Here is a 15,920-nt window from a genome sequence, read left to right as displayed (position 1 = left end):
TGAAATGTTCTTGGATTGGCTAATCTGGATTTGGATAATTTCATCCTGAAAACGCCCTCAGGGAATATTTTATTTGGGATTTGCTAGGGAATTTCGCGGAAATGCATTTCGTGGCTGACTTTTGCATTAGATAACAGGCACACATGCCCCCTTTCAACAGATTTTCCCTTATTCAATTAGGGCCCGTTTGGATACCTCATATTTTGTATTTAGATTTGGAATTGAGTTTTGAATACAAAATGAATGGATCCGCCAACTCATGTTGAGGGAGACAGAAAGGAAGGAGGTACTTCCTAATGGAGGGGAGAGGTTGAGGAGCAAATAGGGTGAAGGAAACTGCTAGATCTTTGGATTTCCATTTACTTATTTCCACAGCATCTTTGGAAATCTAATTTTTTCACTATCAGTTGCTGATTGGAAAATCCAAGGATTTGATCCGGATCCAAATCACAACGCAAAATTTGCTGCAAATGTGAGAAATCAAAATCAAAATCTTCTCGGCATCCAAACGGGCCCTTAATTCATTTGAGATGGCTGCTCTTTCATGCAAAAGTTAGCCGCGAAATGATTTTCAATAAAATTCCCTAGCAAATCCATTTTATTTACGTGAACATAGGATAGCAAGTCTATTCAAGGATAAAATAAGGAAAATGATATATCCGCCCCTTTTGATCACCGAGAACACCCCCTGTCAGTGTATCAATGACTAAAGAGGGGTTGTTGTACTTATGTCAGAAGAATTCAATGCCCCTGATTGCCACAAACACTGACAGGGGGTGTTCCAGGTGATCAAAAGGGGCGAATATATCACTTCCCTAAAATAAAACCCGACATCTCTATGCGATTAATCCCATAAATGGAAAAGATCTCACATAGATCATTGTCATGTTAGGTAAGTAAATCCGAAATTATCTTCTCTGCTTTTCACCAATTTTATTGGTAATATTTTATTCATGTGAACAGAGAATAGCAAGGCTATCCAAGGATAAAATAAAACCTGACTTGATACACTCATGGGGAATAGTATCATTAATGGAAAATATCTCACAGAGGATATGATGCAATCCTACAAACCTAGAGGTTCATCATTGTGCGGCAGCGGAGGTAAAATAGATAAAATAACAGAAAATGGGCCCTTCAATCACCTCCGTAGATAATATATTACTTCAATCACTGTCAAAGGGGGAGATATTTACTTCGATCCCATTAAAGTCGAGTTTCTCCGAGTGAAATTGGAAAATACTCATAAGTCCTCAAAGATTTCAAAAGGCTAAAGGCCATTTTCATTCAATAATTCAAAAAAGTCTATTATAAGAATAAGAAACCCTAAAAGCTAACTTAAGGCATGAGCAACTAATAAGTCATACTTCTAAAGTAACATAGATAAAACCTAAAAGCTAGACTAAATAATCATAAAATAGAAATCTCGTAATTAACACATACCTGTAGACAACCCATTTTTCCAAGTTCGGACTGATAATAGTTTTTTGGCGCGATGATGATTCCAATGATGAATCCGTGCTAAGAGAGTTGATGCTTACCCTTGTGTTATAGTATCTCCGGCATGAGAACCGGGGAGTTTTGGTATTTCCTGGACAATAGAACTATTATAGATATAAATAGTGGGAAGAATTCCTACACAATAACCTTTTGTTTGAACCCAAATATCACCCAAATCCGGTACAAAGTTTGACCCAATCAGTTTACGACCATAACCATGAGCTTGTATATCTGAGATCCCTGAGATCGAGCCAAAAACTAGCAAAACAGTAGAAAGCTAGCCAGTTTTTGAGACCCAGTTGAACCTTTGCTGAATTTTCGTACATTTTTAGGTGTACGAAACTAATTTTGTATGTGTAAATACGTACGAATTTGATTTCGTACATTTTAGAAATGTACGAATTTCTAAAAGTTTGGTGAAATTTGCTTTTTTGCGAAATTTGTATTCGTATGATTCTAAATCATACGAAATTTGTGCGCGAAATTTCAATCATACGAAAATTAGATCTGTAAGCACTTTTCGAGTGCAGAAATTTTCCCTCCCATTTATGCCTATAAATAGGCCATAGCTCTAGAAAATTGGAGAGGTTCCTGAGGTTGGTTCCTTTGGGGTGGTTTTTCCCTCCAATTTTTCAAAAAAGAAACACTTACCAAAGCTCACTGAAATCCGATCAGAAAATTCGCCAGAAGAATTCCGAAGAAGACTAAGGTTTTAAAGGCCTTGTCCGATCTCCTTTCTTGAATTCTTAGTCAAATCATCCGTGAAGGTTGATTGAGGAATCAGAGCGTCGCCGGACTTCGCGTCAAAGCTCCGCCGATTTCACCGTCCTTTTTCATCAAAATAGGTTCTTATTTTATTTCGGTTGAATTTCAAGTTAAAAATCATCTAGATATCGGTGAAGATCTAGAATTAGGGTTGTAGACCCTAATTCTCTAGGTGTTCACCTCAAATGTACTAGATCTAGATTAGGACTTCAAAAATAAGGTCCTATAAATCAAATTCTATTGAATCAATGAGAATTTGTGAATTGGGGAAAATTCTTCCATAATTTTCAATCACTTCCAATGGAATTCAATATAATTTGAATTCTAAAGAGATCCAGTAGGTAATTCATTATAATTAGGTTTCTAATAACTCCTCTAACGTCATTAGAGTTTGGATCTCAAAATTTTTGGATAATTAAGCAAGAATCCTCGCAAAACTGGAGTTTCGTATGAATTTTTAAATCCATTTTCATATAAAATATTCGTATGAAAAATGGTAAAATTTGTACAAAAAGTCAATACTCCTGAGAAACTTTCAACATTCAAATTTGGATGAAATTTCGTATGAAATTAATGATCATTATCTACGAAATTACAGAATATCTATGGTTTCCTATGATATTTCAGAATAAAAGACCAAACTAGTGAAGTCTTTGAACCTTTTTGCAAGATTTGATTCTTAAGAGCAAGATTTCCTGGGTAGGAGATGTGCCTAACACCTTCCACTCGAGGGAACCTAGAACGACCTAGAATCTCGGTGAAGCTAAAGCCTTATACATAGTTAATTAAAGGGAGCTAGGTCCTTATCCTATCTGGCGACTTTACAAATCTTCATCAGATTAATTTCTGATGGGAATCTTGATTTGATATGCAAAACAAAAAGAATTTCAAATCATTTCAAAAACATCAATCAAAGAGATCTAGAAGATCAAATTAGTAGAGGGGAACGCTACAATATCTTATTAGTAAGTTGGGCATAACTTTCTAAAATCAAGTCAAAATCGCATGATCTTGGGCTCATTAGATAGATAATAAATAAAAACTTTCTAATGACACCAAAGTCAAGCAAATTGATAAGATTTGATCCTAAAAATTTTTAGGCTACAAATAAAATGACAAAAATAGAAGTTTAAGAATAAGAGACTCGTTTCATGTCACACGTTCTTGATCATTTTCATCCGCATCATTAATTAGTGGAGTGAAAAGAGAAGAAATCACAAAACTCAAGACGCAAATACAATTTCACTACTTTTATCCATGATTTTTTTTCCAAAAAAAGAAAAGAAAAATCATAACACCAAGAAGAGAAAGTGTGTAATATAAAAAAAAAACGCCAGAGCATATCCCTTTCGATTGCCAACTGCCTCTCTTATGTATCTCTCTACAAAACAAAACAAAAGGACTCCTAACCACTAAAACCACTAAAATTACTAAAAAAAATTACTTTATTTAACTTCCTAATAAATGTAAAATTGCTAAAGGATTTCCTAAAATCTCTAATGATAAAGATAAAATAATGGAAAACAAGTTCCCCTGGATAACTAGGTTTCTTAATAGTCTTGTACTGGAATTTTGCCACGGCAACTTCCAGGATGCGACTGCATCAAAGGATCACTGTCATCTAAGGTATTTTAATCCGTAGCTAAAGACAATTGTTGAATTAGTGATGATTTAATATATATGAGTAAAGGGTTTCTATGCTCGAGCGCAGATAAGCTTATCTACGCTTGAGTGCAAAAACATGGGTGTGCCCACATTGTTGGGGGGATCCAAAGCATTCATTTGGAAGACCGTTCATGGATAGGGTGTCCACCAAAAATCATCTCCATTGGATCATCTTAGGGTGCCCATCTGTGGGTGAAAAATGGGCAGATTAGTGGACAAACGATATTTGTCCATTTTCACCCCCACAAATGGACACCCTATGATGATCCAATGAAGCTGAGTTTTGGTACAAACCCCATCCATGATGGGGCCCATGATGGGGCCTTTCAAATGAATGCTTAGGATCACCCCAACAATGTGGCCCCACCCTTGTTTCCTACACTCGAGCGCAAATAATAGCTGCGCTCGAGCTCAGGAACCCTTCTCTCTCTCTCTCTCTCTCTCTCTCTCTATATATATATATATATATATATATATATATATATATATATATATAGAGGAATATGTTCGTGCGCTCAAGCTCTAATAAGGAATGGTGCGCTTGAGTGCACCAATCACATGGGTCCCACAATTTCTGTGAGGATCCAAACCATTCATTTGCAAGGGCCTATCATAGATAGGGTGTGTACCAAAAATCAGCTCCATTGAATCATCCTAACCCCTCCAAAAGTGGAGGGCAAAAATGGGCAGATTTGTGGTCTGTCCATTTTGACCTCCACAAATGGATGGGTTAGGATGATCCTATAGAGCTGATTTTTTGTACACACCCTATCTATGTAAGGCCCTTTCTAGTGAATGCTTTGGATCATCCTAACAATGTGGGCCTCAATGGTTTTTGAGCTCAAGCTCACGAATATGTTCCAACGCTCAAGCTCACAATCCTTTTCCTCATATATATATATATATATATATATATATATATATATATATATATATATATATATATATATATATATATTCGTCGCCCAAAATTAGTCATTCGAGATTGTTTATAGAAATCAGTCTCCAAAAGTTATTTATAAACTAGAAATTGATATTTTTTATATAATATTTAACGTTAGAAAAATAATTTCAATCACACAAAAGGTATAATTAGAGACGAATCTGATGCATGGGTGGAATGGAAAAGCTCGGTTTTCAGTTGATGGATTCCCTTAACTAGTGACTGTAGCCCATTATGTAAATCCTAAGGTCTATGGCAAACAATCATGGGTCCTAGGGGCATAACCATATGATTGAATTCCCAAATTGGGGTTTTGGGGTCAATCACTATGGATTTGTGCCTTATATAAGGAGTTCATCAGAGTGTCTGGTTTATAGTGCTAATCTAAAATCTCATCCTAGTATGGATTCCCTTCTTGTGCCCTAAGTTAGGAGCTCGTCCCAGTGTTTGGTCTAAAGGACTAGGTTAGACCACCCCTCCGTCCTTAGGGTAGAGTTCTTCCCGTCTAAGACCTTGGGTCATTCGGATCCTCATGGGTATGTATCCTTAGGGCCCTCTGTTTTTAGAAGTCCTTTCTTCCCAATCTCAGGGTTCATAACAAGTTGATTTTATGTTTTAGGGTGTCAGGTATTCCAACCATAGGTCATGTCTGCAAAAGATTTAGCCTTGTAGATTAATCGTACCTTTAAAGAGAAGACGGTGACTGGCATAAGAGGCCATAAGATAGAGATCTTTACGTTCCTATCATCCATCAAGGTAGAGTGGCCGTTGCTTCTAGCGGCGGCTAAGTTTTGGACCCCCACCATCATGTCTTTTGTTTTGGGAGTGAAGAGATTTGTCCCATATTTGAGGAGTGGTGCCTACTCTTAGAGTTCTCCCAGGAGGGTGCATTGATCGTGTCATCGCTCAAGACGGGCTATCGTGCTCCTTTTCATCGTCTTATGGGCACACCCTTTTCATTCCAGCATCATCGTCGCAGTGCTCTCGTCTTCTGTCTGTACGCTCAGATCATGATGTGCCAGGACTTCAATATCGCTCATTTGGCCATCCTGGATGCATTCAAGCAGATTCTCGGATAGAGAATCCAGTTCTTGCATCTTAGTAGAGACTTTCCATGGGTTGGACTCAATATTTAGTGGTCGTAGCACTTTCTTCATCATCTTATGGGCACACCCTTTTCATCCCGAAGCTCAGAATCGCCAAGTTCTGTTCGGTTAACGACGTTTCCTAGAGAGCCTTCCACTCCCGACAACGAACTATGGACTTCAGTAGCGAATCTGTTTGGATAGAATGGTTGGGCTCTCGATCCTGAAGCGATGTTTAGGTTGAAGAAAACCTTGTTTTACACCCCCGACTGCGTCCTTCGCCAATATAGGAGCCGTCGACAGGACATTCCTCCAGGTCCCGTTCAACCCGCCCCAGGAGTTTGATCGAAAGCTAGTCAATGTGAAAGCCTTAGCTTGGAAAGTAAAGACTGTAGCGCCATTGAGGGAGATTGCCACGACCATTCACGATGAAATGTCCGATAATTACTATCCGTGGCTGCTAGGAATAAAAGATGATCGGGAGAATAGAGTGTCTAAGCTCCAGGCCTATTTTATGTATAGAGCTTGATCGATATGTTTGTGATCTATACACCTTTTTGTGCACCTTTTTAATGAAAAGAAAAAAAAAATTTCTTCTATTTTTGAACATTCCACTCATATCTTTATGATTCCCACCCAAGAAATAATTTTGACTAATGTCTCAGCTTTCTTATATATGCTTTATTTGCTAAGCATTCTAAGTCTTAACTAGTGTCTTTGCTTTCATTTTCAGGAAATCCCAACCCCATTCACCATAGCTCCTAGAAAAACAAAGCCCACCTAGTTCAAAACCTCATCTCACCTTGTCAGAACCCAATCTCCTCAGAGCTTAGCATCGTGGCCGAACCCAATGAAGAAGCCTCTTCTCTTCAGGGGATGACCCAGGAGAATAAGGGAATCAAAGCCAAGGACCAAAAGGGATTAAACGTAGAGGACCTCTCCCTGTTTCCTGACGTGTAGCTCTCGCCATAATTCAAAATTCCCAACTTTGAGAAGTATGATGGTACGGGATGCCTGACCATGCATTTGAGAATGTACATCGGTCCCCGAGGTCTGTCTGGAGGAAATGGCCTTGATCTTTCAAATGTCTGTTACGTGCCTAATCGGCCGTAACGGAAATAAACAAAAAGAAAATAGAAATGAGGGGGAGAGAGGTTGATTCGAGGCAACCAGACTTCCTAATGGCTCAAATTGAGAGGAACCATGACTCTCATACAAAGTTTCCTTTGTGCTGTAAAATTTTTCTCCTCTTCTCCGTTTCATTGAATTGCTTCTACATAAATACAAACAAGAGGAAGTGACACATCACAAGCACACTTACCTACTAACAAGACACATCATAAATAACTAACTCCCGCTATGCTAAACACATCAGCCATAACAAACAAACATTACACTACAACACATACCCACTACTTGCACTAACTAACCCCACATACATCCTAAGAAAATACACATAACATTCCTTCCCCCTTAGAAACGACCTTGCCCTCAAGGTCGAATTATTGAACAAAACACTTTAATCCATCAGGGTCTCAAATCGTAATGAAAATGATTTCGTTGAGCAACATAATTAAAATTGGGCTTCTATCTTCAAAAATAACGGTTGCAATCCTTGGAACTCCACTTTCAAAATCCGCTGTGATCAAACTCGAAAAGAAATATGATTTTTCATCTTTTTCGGCATCAATTCTCGCATTTTTCTCTACACGAACAACAGCTTCCTCAAGTTTCAACTGTTTATCTTCTTTGCGCATTTCCTTGATCTCCCTTCTGATTTTGTTCAAGCTTTCCGCAAATCGTCGGTGTTTTTCTATCATTTTCAAAGCCAGTGCTTTAATCTCCTGCAAATCTTCACGAATGGCTTTCCAAAACTTCGAAGATGCAGTCATTGCGCTAGATCGACGGCTCTGATACCAATTTGTTACGTGCCTAATCGGCCGTAACGCAAATAAACAAAATAAAAAATAGAAATGAGGGGAAAGAGGTTGATTAGAGACAACCAGACCACCTAATGGCTCAAACTGAGAGGAACCATGATTCTCATACAAAGTTTCCTTTGTGCTGTAAAATTTTTCTCCTCTTCCCCATTTCATTGAATTGCTTCTACATAAATACAAACAAGAGGAAGTGACACATCACAAGCACACTTACCCACTAACAAGACACATCACAAATAACTAACTCCCACTATGCTAAACACATTAGCCATAACTAACAACCATTTCACTAAAACACATACCCACTACTTGCACTAACTAACCCCACATACATCCTAAGAAAATACACATAACATTTGTTATGTGTATTTTCTTAAGATGTAGGTGGGGTTAGTTATTTGTGATGTGTCTTGTTAGTGAGTAAGTGTGCTTGTGATGTGGGCCATGTGGCGCTCTCTCTTGCTTGTATTTATGTAGTAGTAATCCAATGAAATGAAAGAAGAGAAATTTTACAGCACAAAAAAAAAAATGTTATGTGCATGTTAGTGGTGTTAGTTGTGTGTGTGTAGTTACTAAGTAGTGCTATGTAATGTGAGTACTGGTGTGTGGTTATTAAGTAGTGGTGTTGATGTCATGTGAGTAGTGGTAGTCGGTTATGGTGGTTTTGTTAGTAGTGGTTGCATTATGCATGTGCCAAGTGACATATATTTGTATTTAAAATGTTATCATCTAATGAAATGGAGAAAAAGAGAATTTTATCGCAAAGGAAACTTTGTAGGAGAGTCATGGTTCCTCTCGATTTGAACCACTAGGAGGTCTGGTTGTCTCGAATCAACCTCTCTCCCCCTCTTTTCTATCTTTTTTCTTGTTTATTTGTGTTATGGCCGATTAGGCACGTAAGAAAGTGGTATCAGAGCCAGGAATGGAGGAGCAATAGTTGGCGCGTTTGGAGAAGAAGGTGAGCTCTTTAACGAATGGTTAGGAAATGATACTTAAGAAGATAAATGAGATGTTTTTAGCCATGAATGCTCACTTTGATCAAATGTCCAACAACCAACTGTTTGAGCAAAGGGATAGCTCCCTCAACCAAACTCGGAATCTTCAAGCAAGCGAAGATGAATCAGACGACAAGCTTGGGGATGATGAGCCGAACCTAATCAAAGATGGCGGTAGACCAACGCCAGAGATTTCTGTACATGTCTTTGCTGGAGTGGAAGCACTCCAAACAATGAATGTCAGAGGGATTATTGACATAACCTATGAAGAAACCTCAATGGGGCCAAGGGTGAAGAGTTTGCACAATCGCTCACAGGACCATCAAATCCCACTTCGCCGAGACAACAAGCCAATATTTCTACGACTTTATTGGTACCTTGACTATCCAACGTTACTTGTGTGGTTCCATAAAAGCATGTCCTATACGATTTGGGATCCTGGTTATTTTCTCCAACAAATCAACCTTGAGGACAAGGTTGTTTCTAAGGGGGGAGGAATGTTATGTGCGTGTTAGTGGTGTTAGTTGTGTGTGTGTAGTTACTAAGTAGTGCTATGTAATGTGGGTAGTGGTGTGTGGTTATTAAGTAGTGGTGTTGATGTCATGTGAGTAGTGGTAGTCAGTTAGGGGGGGTTTGTTAGTAGTGGTTGCATTATGCATGTGCCAAGTGGCATATATTTGTATTTAAAATGTTATCATCTAATGAAATGGAGAAAAAGAAAATTTTATAGCAAATGAAACTTTGTAGGAGAGTCATGGTTCCTCTCGATTTGAACCACTAGGAGGTCCAGTTACCTTGAATCAACCTCTCTCCCCCTCATTTCTATCTTTTTTCTTGTTTATTTGTGTTACGGCCGATTAGGCACGTAACAATGTCACTAACCGTAATTACGCGAAAATGGTTCCCAAGTCTGGATAAGTCTCATGCAAGAAGTTGGAAAGATATAATGGAGCAATTTGTTAAGCAGTTCACATATGATGATGATTCTGATATCACTCGGCATGATTTGGAAACTACAAGGTAGGAACCGAAGGAGCCGTTTATCAACTTCATGAATGGGTGGAGAAAGAAGGCTGCCCAAATGATTAGCCAACCGCCAGAAGACGAACAAGTACATATATGATCTTCAAGAATCTTACACAATCTCTTCTACTGCACGTGTCAAACCAGTGTTACACAAGTTTCAAACATTTCATTAATACGCTTAGAATTCATTTTAAACATTTTCCTTAAAACACGAAACATAGGGTTTTTTTTTCTATAAGAGTTTTAAACATAGTATAAAAATTCAAACCTATAAAACATGATTTTTCAAAAGTATGCCATTTAAAACGAAGTTTTGCTAACTATGCTCTGAACTTGTATTATTCTAGTAATTTAATTTAAGAGTGGATTTCAGTAGGGGTGTAAATAGATATTCGAAAATTCGATTACCGTCCAGATCCGAATCCGTTTAAAGCGAATATTATCCGGATCCGTTTCAATCGGATATTATCCGAATCCATTTATGAGATATCCGGCTCTTAGCGGATGCGAATCTGGTAAATGGTATATCCGATCCGTTTAACATTCGAATCCGATAAGTAAATTCTTTTTATTTATTATTAATGATATTATTAATATTTATTTTTAGTAATGACACACTATCTTTTGTTTCTAAAAGAAAAGTAAATTTTCTTTTTAGAAAAAACAAAAACAAAAAGTGTTTTGGGTAGGAAATGAAGTAATCTCTCATTTAAGGGCATTCTTGGAGTTTGACATGGCTTCTTTATGAAGCAACAAATGTGGGCTATAGGATGAAAAAGACAAATGGATGATGGTGATTGAAAGAAGATGTCATAGTTTCTAGAGAATTCTAGAGCAAAAAGGCCATAGTCATTTATAGTAAATGGACGGCTCAGATCAATTTTCCAACTTAGGGTTATATAAAAACCCAAAATGTAATTAAAAGAGGGGACTTCTAAGGTTTGCAAGGAGAAGCAAGAGAGGAGAAAAGAGGAGGCTGAGACACCATCTTCGGCATTCCTTGGTGCCTCCAATCCCACCAATATCCACCACCGCCCCTCTCCACCTTCTCACAACCACCTCCATCATCGCCAGTCACCTCCATCTCTAACCCAATCATCATCTCCATCCCCATTTCTCTTCATCTTCCACAATCAGCACTCCCACTTCCATTGTTCAAAATAGCCCAAACCCATTCCATCATATAGATAAAAAAAGAAAAAATCCAAAGACCACTACCACTACCATCATCCATCCCCACCGCCTCTCTCTCTGCCTTTGTTTTAAAAGGAAGAAGAGAATCTCATATATTTTAGGGTTTGAGAGTTAATTTTGTGAAGAGAAGGTACAGGTATGGTTTTAGGGTTTGGAAAATTTATTCGAGGAGTAAGAATGAGAAGAAAGATAAAGTACTGCAATAAAATGTTTGAATTGACCGGATAAACAGATATGGATAATATCCGAATTCGAAAAATATCCGACGGATACGAATTCGGTAATTGATATTAAATATCCGTCAAATTCGAATCCGAATCCGAATTCGAATAGTGTATACTGTAATCGAATTCGGATATAGCCATATCCGATTCGAATTCGATCCGTTTACACCCCTAGATTTCAGCTCCGTTGAGCGAACATCACCCGAAATTAATTCATTCCCCTCTCCGTGAATGGCCGAGGTGAATGAATAGATAAAATGACATCATAAATGTAGTTTTGACCTTTAAAGAGAGAAAAGCTAAAAAATAGGACCAAAGATTAGTGACGTGTGAAGAGGCTATTTGTTTGTTGGTACTCTGGTCCCTTCTCGGTCTCCATATCATTATTTTTTGTTTATCTAAACTCACAGGCGCCCTTGCAAAAAAGGGCCGAAAGGGCGCCCTTTCCGTTTAGCCAATGGAGGCGCCCTTTCCGCCCTTTTCAGAAGGACGCTTGTGGGTTTAGAATACCACAACAATTAAATATGCATATGTATTTTCATAAAATTTTATATCTCATTTAGATTGAAGATAAGCCATTTTAGATAGATTTTATATGGTGCCCGATTGGGCATGCTCATGCAAGAGGCACTGCCCTTGATATATGATCCAACAAACAACCCCCTTTTTCATCCTTTGAAGGGGCACAAACGAGCATGGCAATCGGGCACCCTATGATTTCTCCTATTTTAGATCCTGTTAGACTCATCCTCAATCAGCATTTGGGGACCCAATCGGATTCAATACGACCAAAAATTGTACACCTCAGATCTTGATTCAGGGATGAGATGTCCGTTTAGGGGGGTTAGTGGCGGCAATATTTCGTGATCTTCAGCCGATTTAAAGAATACAGCCTTAGCTTAGTCGTGTATGACTTTTTTTGGGAACTATTAAATATGCCATCAGTCGGAATTTCCGTTAAAGTCACGAACTTTAGCTCGGCGGGGACTTGACGTGTAGGGATATAAGTAAAAATGTTGCTCGTAATGTTCACGCTACAAAGGTGAAACTTCAAAAAGTACCCGCCACGCTGCCCAGCCTATGCCCTAATCTGTGAGAAGAATCGACATTGCAAGGGCTTCCAAGGGTTTCTGAGAGGTAAGCTGTAGGGTTTAATAATAGGCTGTGTAAGCGATTGAAAATGAATTTGTCATTTCTAGGAAGGGAAAGAAATAAAAAAGAGATTTTTAAACATCAATGTTGATTCCGAGTACGAAGCTCTTCTTGCCAACCTTCTTTATCTTGTTCATGAACAAACAGAGCACCTTGGAATTTATTGTCATTTACCCCTTTCCTTAGATGATGGATACTGCTCAAATTGTTAGATGGATTGAATGAATTCTTTCATTGCGTTCAATAATGTTTTGTCATGTTTATTATTGATTCTGAGTACCCCACTCTTCTTGCAACCCTTAATCAACTTCATTAGGAGAAAAATACATTGAAGTTGATTGGGAGGATGTAGACAAGATGTTAGTAAACACAGAGAGTATTGGCCTAGGAATATTTATCTGCCATATTTTGAGTTGATATCACATAGATATCAATTCTTCTTATTAAAATCCGACTAAAGATTACCTTGAATTTATCTTTGGCAAACTGTCTCGGTACAAGGTCAATTTGAGGTTAACTTTTTAGAAGACCAGTGCTTTGTAGTATTAGTGTAACCATTTGTCACACTCAATCAGTTGTTGTCAAAGCTTTGCTTCTCAGATTCTTCTCATCATAAATTATCTCTCGTTAGTTTTGAAGTTCAAATAAACGTGTCAGCTTTATATGCCCTTACTAATTAGGAGAGGAACAAGCAAGATTATATCTAGATCCATACACATTTATATACTTTATTCAATTGCTATTGCAAATGTGATTTTTCCATACCCATTTGTAGATGCATTGTAAAGTTGTAGAGACGATGATGCAAATGCACTCCATGAGCTGCAGCTTTCATTCTCTTTCCCATTTATGTTACAGCAAGATGGAGAAAGTAGAGAGCTAATGTCATCTACAAATTGGTTATAGAAGAATAGAACCCAAGGTGTAACATCCGGCTCTATAAAGACCTAACTAACCCTAATTACCCTGGATTAACTTGAATAACCATTAATCATATTGTTAATATAATTGATCCAACAACAATTAACTTTTTCATATACTGTCATTGGATAAATTCACTAACTTGAATAACCATTAATCATATTGTTAATATAATTCTCTCATTTAAATTTCTTGCGGAATGAGATAAATTTTATTCGCTAACTTATTAGTAATTCTTTTTATAGGTTAAATTGAAGAGTTGATGGGAAGAATTGGTGATTTACATGGGATCTTGATGGGGTCTATGTGTAGATTTTCTTGGTTGGTCGATAGAAGATTGAAATACAATCTTCTCTACTTTGATGTATTTTGGTGTTAATCAGGTGTCCACTCACAGCCTTTACTAAGTTGTTGAAACCATCTTTTGGATGGGTCTTCCACAATTTTAATTGAAGTTAATGTTAGAGCAATTAGGGTTTAAGCAAGGATGCTTAAAGCATTACACCCAAGGTATCTAGTTTGGAATACCAAGTTTGTTGCCTCCAGCCCCTATATATAGAGATACACTAGGGTTATGAGAGGTTAATGGGCTCCAGCCCAAATGGGCCCACTACACCTGGTCCATTACCTATTGGGCTTATATTAGAACATACATGGGTTATATTATATATACCCAACAATCTCCTCCTATGTTCTACATATAGCACAATCCAATAGATAGATAATGTGATGTCCAAACAAAATTATTGAAGCACCCATATCACCATATCAATAAAGATTTGTAATCCAATTGAAAACAAAATACTTTAAAGAATAACCAAAAGTTTTAGAAATAATCTAAACTCAATCATAAGCAGTTTCATATGTAGGTGAACTATTTAATCAACGAAAAAGAAAATAATAGTTCCCACTGCGCTATAAGGATTCACTCATCAAGTAAGTCATCCTCATCAAGATCCAAATTGAGGCAATCTCCTCCATTTTCGCCAATTCCTGTAAATTATCAAATATGAATTTCATTAAAAAATGAATCCAATCATTTGTGTATTTTACTAAAAGTATCTAGTTCTACCAGAAGAACTTAGTACAATTTCATAATGGCTGAAAAACAAATATTAATATCAATAAGCATTAATGTCAAGTTTCAATCAAGAACAAGACCTAAATAGTTTCTTTTACAAAGAACCATTCCATGTTTCCATTTGGAATGTTACAGGCATCATATCCAAATTGAGTTAAGCTGTATCATCAAGTTTGGAATGAAACAACCTTTCCCAAGAAGGACATGTCATCAAATGTGGAATGACATAAAGATAACTGTAAACATCATTGAAACATATCAAGTGCTTATCTTGGCCAAGATAGGGAGATTCGAAAAATTCAAAATAATAGGAATGTAGGTTAAGACACGTCTACACAGTCTTTAACCCCATCTCCCCCACAGTTTTGAATATTCGATCTTTGTTCAGTCCATTCGTAAGAGCATCGGCCATATTATCCTTTGATCTCACATCAACCAAAGTGATAATACCTTGTTCTAGAAGATAATTCAGCATGGCATGTTTCAGCCTGACATGTCTCCTCTTACCATTAAAGAGTGAGTTTTTCACAATCGTAATTGTAGCATGATTATCACAGAACAAACTTAAAGAGTTAATCTTTAAATGGGTCAATGGAATGTCCAGGATCAGATCTCTTATCCACTCTGCTTCATCTCCTGTAGAAGCTAAAGCATAAAGTTCTAATTCCATAGATGACAGAGCAATACAAGTCTGTCTCTTTGACTTCCATGCAATAGCGGCTCCACCCAGTGTAAAAACATAACCATTGGTAGATTTACTGTCTCCTAATTTTGAGCCCCATGATGCATCAGAATACCCTTCCAGGATAGGAGGATGGCCAGTATAACATAGAGCATATCCTTGAGTACTCTTAAGGTATCTCATCAGCCTCAGAAGGGCATCCCAGTGCTCATGGCCAGGATTACTAGTGAAACGACTCAGCATGCCAACTGTAAAGGCTATGTCTGGTCTAGTGCAACTCATAGCATACATGAGACTACCAATCAGTTTAGAATAATCTAACTGATTCACACTGTCTCCTTCATTAGAGATCAGCTTCTTGGTATAATCAAATGGTGTCTCAATCGGTTTACACTCACTGTATCCCCATGTAGAAAGTAGTTTTTCAATATAATGGGCTTGGCTAAGAGTAATCCCTTGCCTTTCAAAACTCACTTTCATACCAAGAATGGTGTCAACCACACCAAGATCTTTCATGTCGAATTCTTGAGCCAAAGTGGTTTTCACGTCACTCACTACAGAGAGATCGGAACCAAGAATCAACATATCATCTACATACAAGCAAATAATCGCAACCTTATTCGACACAGAACGATAGTAAAGGCATTTATCTGAGTAACTGGTTTGAAAACCAAAGCTCTTTACTACCTTGTCAAATTTTTGATGCCACAATTTAGGTGCTTGTTTAAGACCATACAAAGATTTGTG

This window comes from Tasmannia lanceolata, unplaced genomic scaffold (genome assembly GCF_043159265.1).
Source record: "Tasmannia lanceolata isolate RefF3 unplaced genomic scaffold, GAP_Taslan_0.1 ptg000008l, whole genome shotgun sequence".
NCBI lineage: Eukaryota > Viridiplantae > Streptophyta > Magnoliopsida > Canellales > Winteraceae > Tasmannia > Tasmannia lanceolata.
This window is presented reverse-complemented; position numbering follows the sequence as displayed.